Source organism: Drosophila ananassae, chromosome 3L, assembly GCF_017639315.1.
Source record: "Drosophila ananassae strain 14024-0371.13 chromosome 3L, ASM1763931v2, whole genome shotgun sequence".
Classification (NCBI taxonomy): domain Eukaryota; kingdom Metazoa; phylum Arthropoda; class Insecta; order Diptera; family Drosophilidae; genus Drosophila; species Drosophila ananassae.
Window position 1 is genome coordinate 21,519,740 of NC_057929.1, and position 9,240 is coordinate 21,528,979.

Consider the following 9,240-nt stretch of genomic DNA (forward strand, 5'->3'; position numbering starts at 1 on the left):
CGGCACCCGCAACGGAGCAGCAGCGACGTCGAGGGAGCAGCAGCGACGACGAGGGAGCAGCGTCAGAGGAGCACCGGCGACGAGGGAGCGGCGGCGACAGACAAGCAGCGGCAGCAGAAGAGCAGCAAAGAAGACAACAGCAACAACACAGGCCCCGCAACCAGAGTCCGTGAGTCCGAACGAAGGGAACCGTGAGCCGTTTCGGCGCTAGGCACCAAGACCACACGACCTGCCGGGCGCAAGCTTTGGGAGGGCGTGTGTATTGGCACCAACCCGGAGCAGGGATCGGGGATCGACGGGATGACGAGCGGTCGGTCGGCTGAGCCAAGCGGCCGGTGAGATTCACCCTTTTTGTAAACTTAGCATATTAAAGGGGATTTGTATTCAAAACGAAGCATACCGTGTTATTTCTGGGCTCGGGCAATTGCGTCGAATCTATAAATTCGGTGTAACGTACCCCAAACTCTGTGAGCTAGTCGCGGCATTTGTTGCGAACAAACAATAGCAAAAACAGTTCGTTACAAAGTGCACCCGCCAATCGTGTGGATGAACGTTGCGACTACAATAATCTCAATTCACCGTTTGCCAGGCGTATCATCGGCGACCTGGACGCTCTGTTAAATGAGCACAATGACTTATTGACATTATTCAACACATGCACAAGCTAGAAAGTGACAATCGAATCGATTCGAAGAAGAAATAATGATCTTCAGTTCATCAGTGACACTCACCGTTCATATGACGCCCTCCAATATCCATTAATTTTTTTGGAATGAACAAGACGGATATTGCGGTAATATTAAACAACGAGATCCCGTAACAGGTAATTAATTCATTATTAACAACATAATTAATATATTACTAAAGAATCAAACTTCAATTCATTTGAGTACATATTATTACAGGAGCAGAAACAAATAAGAATCGAAGAAATAGAAGGATTTTTATTCGTATTGTTTGATGATTGGACGCGGCCGAGAAAACAAAATTTTACGATTTCGTGAACTTAGTCAACAATTTATGGCCGACATGTATGTAAAGATAGAGAGTGAAGGAAGAATATATCCACTTGCGAGATGCTATTGCGAACAACGCTGACACTGCTGAAATTGGTAACTCTGTTATCTTACCATCATCGTACATAGGCCCACGTCACATGCAAGAATACATACAGGATGCTATGACTTTCGTGCGTGTATATGGACGTCTATATGTCTTTTCATTACGTTCACATGTAATCCAAAGTGGCAAGAGATTATATCGTTGCTATTACCAGGACAAAATGCAATACATCGTCATGATATTACAGCACGTGTGTTTAAACAAAAATTAAAGTCATTAAGTATTTGGGCTCACATGTTGTTGGATGTATTTAGTCGAGTGGCAAAAGCGTGGATTACCTCATGCTCACATTTTAATTTGGTTAGTCGATAAAATATGTCCTGAAGACATCGGTAGTTTAATTTCTGCAGAGATTTCAGATCCGTCTATTGATCAAGTGTTGTTTGATATTGTCACTACAAACATGATTCACCGCCCGAGCGGAAATTTGAATCGTTCATCACATTGCATGGTAGACGAAAAATGTACAAAACGTTTATCAGATCGGTTATGTACCGCGAATATTGAATAAATTGTCCGATCTTTGTAAAAGATCTTTTGTAAAAAGATATTTTAATACATATTAAATTTTTATTATCTTACAAATTAAATAAAGTCACTAAATTTTATCTTCAAAAATATCAAAGTTGTCCTATACTATTGAATTTTTCTATAATGTATAAGCAGCAAGCCCTAATCCTTTATATTCAAAAAATTCCAAGTTATTACGTTTCCGGTCGTTCATTTATGCGGCTGATTTAGATATGGTCAATCGACTCAGGCTGTAGTTACTTATATACTGCGTTGAAAAAATATATATACTTCAAAGGGTTAAACTTGACTCTTTCACTGCGTTGACCTTTTTTAAAATTATAAATTCAATGGTATGCAAATATTTATTTCAAGTCTTCTTCTGGCAACAGCTTTGCATTGTCATGAATAGCACATAATAAAATTCGCGCGGCTCCCGGTATATACGTACACTTGCCGCTCAACGGACAGACGGGCGCTGCCTCATAATGTATTGCTTGAATCGTAACGATAGATCAGAGTGAATACATAATTACATGTAGATCAGAAAGGAGCTTAAAAGCCAGGAATAGCCAGGAATGCGTTATCCGAAATGGTGTGAAAGGCCGAGCATACTTTTAAGCACAAAGTGTATACATAGGTGCTCTTTTTAGGAATTCGCTTTAGGGGCTCCAACAAAATTAAGGCTGCATAGAGAATTGGAACTCATGAAACCGGCTGAAAAATAGTCTGCGTCTTTATTTTGATCCCCGAAAATTAAGCATCATTCGGTCCAATACTGTGGCAAAATTTGCTGCCTAACATCGCGCATAGTCTTAGGGAAAACAGGGACATAGTCGTCCGCAGGTGTCCGTATTGTCCTTGGTGAACGCGGTGATGTCACACCAATGCAGAAGTAAAATTCTAATATCTTCGCGATTTTGATTTGAGGTGCCACCACGCTGATTTGAACGCATGTCGGTGCGACGCTCAGATACAATCCATTGCCCCGCCCAGTCGGTTAAGTCTCCTTTGATAAGAACACTTAATAGGTGCCTAGATAGCTGCTAAAAAACCGTGGCCATTTACCTTGGCTTTAGTGAATACTTCGCCACCGAAATTGCTTATCATATTGCCGCAGTTTCTGTATAGTCCAATAAATATATTTGTCTCCTCACATTCCTCTACAGTTTGCTTATTAGACCTACATCTGCTCTTTTCTCTCTCATGTACTGTTCGAGTAAAGTTTGCGCTACTTCGCAGTGGTTGACGTTTTTGTTAGATAATCCTCCTTTATGTCTGTAACGCGATTAAGTTTGTTTTACAGGGATTAAATTAATAATGAATTACCACGGCTAATTTCAATTAATCCAATTTAATAAGTTATGTTTAGTCTCTATAAAAATGTACAATTAGAAACAAAAGCGCAGAAGCTATCAAAACACTCTCAAATGCATATGCGCTAAAAAGTACATTAAAGCGCATGCAAAACTGGCAGGGAGACAAACAAAATTTGGATTGTGATGCAACGGTTGTCCGTCCGACCTCTGCTTATTGTTGGAGTGACGTCAGCAGAACCCTCTATATTCCGAAGCATTGGCATGACAGCATGTTTAAGGAAGAAGATTTATGACGGCGAACGGTGGGGTTAATTTATTAGCCTTGCTTGTTTACCCACGAGCCAGGGCCCCGTCATGACTTTGACAGCCGTGCTTATGTGAGTCCAATCCATTCTTAATACCTGGAATACTCATTTTTTTTGAGACAAGAGGCCAAAGTTGGTGGGTTAATCGGAGACGGAGTCTCAGCTGAGCTGGTTATTTTTATTGAAAGTTTCTCTGAGTTGAAGTTGGAATAAGGTGTGGTGGTTTGTTTGCTATGTAGTTGCCTACTATGACCCTATAACCCTATAACCCTTTTCCGGCCTTTGGTATCATTATAATGAGATTTTCCCCGTTTTTTCAGATTTCTTTCACTTCTTTGGAATGTAGCCAAGATTAATGATTCCATTGAAAAGCTTACAGACAACCTCAATAGCGAAGTTTGGAAGTTCAATTAACATCAATGGAATCAATAAGTCACCTTCGGGAGTCTTTTTTTGTTTGAGTTCTCTGATGAATCTTTCGATTTCGTTCAGTTGAAACAAAGGTGTTGCTATCAAAGGTGTACTTTCTAGCAATTCTGACGATCTGTTCCGCCAGCTTTTGGCCAGAGAACATTTTCGTCCAAGAACATCAACAAAGTACGGTGAAAAAAAAAGATAACCAAACCTGTGGGTGTAAAACTCCCACATGTTAAGGCCACTGATCAACCTTCCACCTCATCTTCCTCAATCTCAAAAAACTAATATCTTCATTAACACTTACCTATCAGAATACAAGAGGGTTACGTAGTAAACTTCCCAAACTCTATTCTGATAGTTCTTTTTTTGCATCCCACATTATAGTATTTACAGAAACTTGGTTAAAGCCGGAGATCTTAAGCTCCGAAGTTTTTCCTAGTAGGTACACCACTTTTAGATGTGATAGAACTTTGCGAAGGGGAGGAGGAGTGCTAATTTCTGTAGACTCCAAATTCGCTTCTGAAGAGGTAAAATCACAAGAGTTTGGTAACATTGAATTTCTTTGCATCAAAATCACTTTGTCTGATCAATCTTTGTATGTTACCTGTTCATACATACCACCTTCGTCCGAACCGCCAACATACTGGCAACATTTGTCCGCTATTCGTTTGGTTTTCGATCGTCTGTCTGATGGTGACCAGCTGATAGCTCTGGGTGACTTTAATATCCCAGAACTTATGTGGTCAAATGTTGATAATTCACCGTCTTTACAGCTTAACTCCCACCATGACTTCCCTGAGGGCATGTTCGACATGTCACTCGGGCAAATTAACCACGTTAGAAATTCTTTAGGTCGGCTGTTGGACTTATGTTTCGTTTCTGATCCTGATGGAATTACTCTTTCCAGAACTTTGCCCCTTTCTAACCCTGAGGATCCATATCATCCCACTCTTGAGGTTTCAATCGAAAATAACTACTTTTTTGACCTTAAGTCTACAGTTAAATCTCAGAAAGTTCGTTTCTTTCGTAAGGCTGACTTTACGAAATTAAATAAGTTAATTTTGGAATTTGATTGGTCTGATTTACTGGCATGCGAGGATATAAACATCGCATTACAAAAATTTTATTACACTTTGAACATATTTTCCGACGTTTGCGTGCCATGGAAATATCCGTCCGCTTCAACGAATCCGCCTTGCTATACAAGGCACCTTATAAATTTAAAGAATAATATGAGTAGACTTTAAAACAAACATAGATTATCTGGCTGTACAGTTAGTTATTCAAGATACTTAGTAGCTCGGTCCAATTTCACCGTGCATAACGCAGAATGTTATAGGAGTTATATTCGCCGCTGCAGGATTCAGTTTACTCAGGATCCGAAGCAGTTTTATAACTTTGTAAACACTAAGCGTAAACATGTATCTTTTCCCCCACTGCTTACGTTTGAGAACTCTTATGCGAACACCGATCAGGCAATGGCCGATCTCTTTGCACAGTTTTTTCAAACTACCTATTCACCTAGCAGCAGTTTAGCTCAGCCTTACACTTATAATATCCAATCAGCCAACCTTATATTTTGCCCATCTTTCGATCAAAGTGGTGTGTTATCGGATCTTCTTAATGTTAAGCCCGTGTATTCGCCAGGCCCTGATGGAGTACCAGGATGTGTTCTGAAGTACTGCGCCGAGGCACTGTGCAAACTGCTTGTTAAACTCTTTAATCTATCGCTGGAAACTTCGATCTTTCCCCTTATGTGGAAGGAATCCTTCATTATTCCGCTGCATAAAAAAGGGAAAAAATCCGACGCTGCTAATTATAGAGGCATCTGTAAATTGTCAGCAATTCCAAAGCTTTTTGAAAAACTTATCACTCCACATTTGTAACACCTATGTAGTTCAATAATAACTCCGTGCCAGCATGGCTTCATGAAGCGCCGCTCCACCACTACCAACTTATTGGAGCTAACATCTTTTATCACGGATGGCTTCCGGAATGGCTTACAAACAGACGTGTATATGAACTGACTTCAGTAAAGCATTTGACTCTGTTAACCATTCGCTTCTTATCCCAACTGACCTTCTTATGTGGATTTCGAGCTACTTATCAGGGAGAACCCAATGTGTTTTCTTTAAAGATGTTACCTCGCGTTTAGTCCGCGCCACATCGGGGGTGCCCCAAGGAAGCCATCTTGGACCCCTACTTTTTACTCTGTTTATTAACGACTTGCCCCTTGCCTTAACTAATTCACTTGTACTTATGTACGCTGATGACGTTAAGCTATGCCTTCAGTATAAATTCACTAGCGCCCAGTCTAGACTTCAATCCGATTTGGATAAACTTAAAAATTGATGTTTAGCAAATAACCTAAAGCTTAATGGATCGAAATGTAAACTTATGTCTTTTTACCGATCTAGTCCTCACCAGGCTATGTACTTTCTCTATGGGAACGCCTTAGAACGATTAACTCAGGTTAACGATCTAGGTGTCCTATTAGATTTGAAACTTAAATTTACCGACCATGTATCTACCATGGTTAATAAAGCTATGGGTGTGCTTGGTTTTATTAAAAGATGGTCAAAAGAATTTAATGACCCGTACATAACTAAAACGTTATATACATCATTGGTCCGTCCGATTCTTGAGTATGGATCGTGTGTCTGGAGTCCTCAATATGGAGTACACCAAGATCACATTGAATCTGTACAAAAAAACTTCCTTACTTTTGCGCTTAGGGAACTTAATTGGGATGCAAATCTTTACCTCCCCTCTTATCATAGTAGACTTTTACTAATCAACTTACCATCATTAACAAATCGTAGAACGATGCTGGGTGTCATGTTTTTATATAATCTTATTTATGGAAATATAGACAGCCAGCATTTACTAACACGCTTAAATTTTAACATTCCTAGTAGAAGGACCAGAAACTTTCTTCCTCTGCTCCTCAGCCATTGTAGTTCGACATATGCCCAACACGATCCGTTCAGGGTATTATGTTCGGACTACAATGGTCTCTTAATCGCTTCTTAAATCTTAAATCGCTTATATTAACCGCCTTATCTGTGCAACACTTTTCCTCGTAATATCTTTCGCCTAATCCTCGCTTATCTATCTCGGATCTATTCCCGCGATTCGAGCCGTACGTTAAGCGGCAGCGTCCCTCGGTCGGTTGGACGGGAGGTGGGCTGTACGTATGCAGTGGGAACCGCGCAAAAAAAAAAAAACATTGATACGTGGCAAAAATGACAGAATTTTTGTAAATTGTACCGAAAAACTGGCGTCAAAATCCGAAAAACACGAATAAAAGTCGAAAACTTCAGTTTCAGGTGTTAAAATTTTGTCCTTTTTGTTTAACAAAATCAAAGATATATTTTTTTTCAAAAGCTACAACATTTAACTATTGAAAAATACCGAAAATTTTGAAAAAGGTTGAAAAAAACGCGTCCAGGAATTTTAAAGCGCAAAGAAGTCCCGAAAAACGGGTTTTTAATCATAAATCAAGATTTTGAGGGTGTTACAAATATTTCAAACATGGTTTTGGGATATACTCGACCCATTAAACAATTCCTACTATGTCACTTTAAAAGTTCAAAATCACTGTTACACTGTGTTATTTATACATTTATCTGTACAAATAAACTTTATACCATTATTAACAATATCCATTCCAATCGTTTTTGGTTTAACAACGTTTTATAATATATTTAAGAATTTTTAATTGTGCGTGTGCAGTCCACTGCGGACAAATTGAAAGTGCATAAATATGAGTTCGCTTTTGTCATTCTATTTTTAGAAAGTCCCGTTGGAAATGTCAAGCAGACTATTTTGCATCGTAAATTTTGGACAATTAGCTAATAGTAAAACCGGTTTTCGCTAGAATAACTCAAAATCAATTTTTTTTATTTTTGGCCTATGGCAGCGACCACTGTGGACTGGTAAGACTTCCCTAGACTGTTGTGCTACGATCAAATGTATCAACCTGTTCTGGTTCTGAACAAGTTTTTGCATAGTGGTTTTCAAGAGTGACATTAATTCCGTCATATTTTTTTGGGTAAACATCATTGTTTTCGTTTTAATCTGTGGAAGTCCTGGGTCTTGTTGAGCGCTTTGTAGGAAGTCTTTCTAACTTAAAAAACACCAAAGTTATGCCAATTCCGATCGTTCTACGACAGCTATAGGATGTAGTCGGCCGTTCTTTATGAAATTTTGGAGATAAGATATTTTTACGAAATATAACTTGTGTTGAAAGTTCCAATCCTCTAACTTCAATTTTTTTTTTTTTTTTCATAATTTTATCTTTTATTTGTTGGATTTTCTCTTATTAAGAGACTAACAACAATTTTAAAAATCTTAATCTAATACATAACACAGTGTAACAGTGATTCTGAACTTTTGAAGTGACATAGTAGGAATTGTTCATTGGGTCGAGTATATCACAAAACCATTTTTGAAATATTTCTAACACCCTCAAAATCTTGATTTATGGTTAAAAAACCGTTTTTCATGACTTGTTTGCGCTTAAAAATTCCTAAACGCGTTTTTTTCAACCGATTTCAAAATTTTTGGTGTTTTTTAATAGTGAAATGTTGTAGCTTTTGAAAAAAAAATTTATCTTCGATTTTGTTAAACAAAAAGAACAACATTTTTACACCTGAAACTGAAGTTTTCGACTTTTGTTCGTGTTTTTCGGATTTTGATGCCAGTTTTTCGGTACAAATTACAAAAATTCTGTCATCCATGCCACATATCAATGTTGTCTCAATAAAACGGGATAAATTTCATCAAAAAATTATGAAAATTAATGAAGTTATAACGCTTCTCCCAAAAAAAGTCAATTCAACCTTGCGTGCGCTCCGGAGTACCTGTGTGTATACGACAGGAATATGCTCTTCTTCTTATAGTGCTCGCATGGTTTTATTGACTTTTTTTAGGAAAAGCGTTATAACTTCAACAATTTTTATTAGTTTTTAATGAAATGGGTCTCGTTTTATTCAGTATTAATGAGACAATATTAATAAATGGCATAAATGACAGAATTTTTGTCAGAAGAAAGCAATATACTCTTATTCTTATACACATTGTTACTCCGGAGTGCTCGCTAGGTTGAGTTGACTTTTTTTGGGAAAAGCGTTATAACTTCACTAATTTTCATAATTTTTTGATGAAATTTGTCCCGTTTTATTCAGAATTAATGAGACAACATTGATATGTGGCATGGATGACAGAATTTTTGTAATTTGTACCGAAAAACTGGCATCAAAATCCGAAAAACACGAACAAAAGTCGAAAACTTCAGTTTCAGGTGTAAAAATGTTGTTCTTTTTGTTTAACAAAATCGAAGATAAATTTTTTTTTCAAAAGCTACAACATTTCACTATTAAAAAACACCAAAAATTTTGAAATCGGTTGAAAAAAACGCGTTCAGGAGTTTTTAAGCGCAAACAAGTCCCGAAAAACGTTTTTTTAACCATAAATCAAGATTTTGATGGTGTTAGAAATATTTCAAAAATGGTTTTGTGATATACTCGACCCAATGAACAATTCCTACTATGTCACTTCAAAAG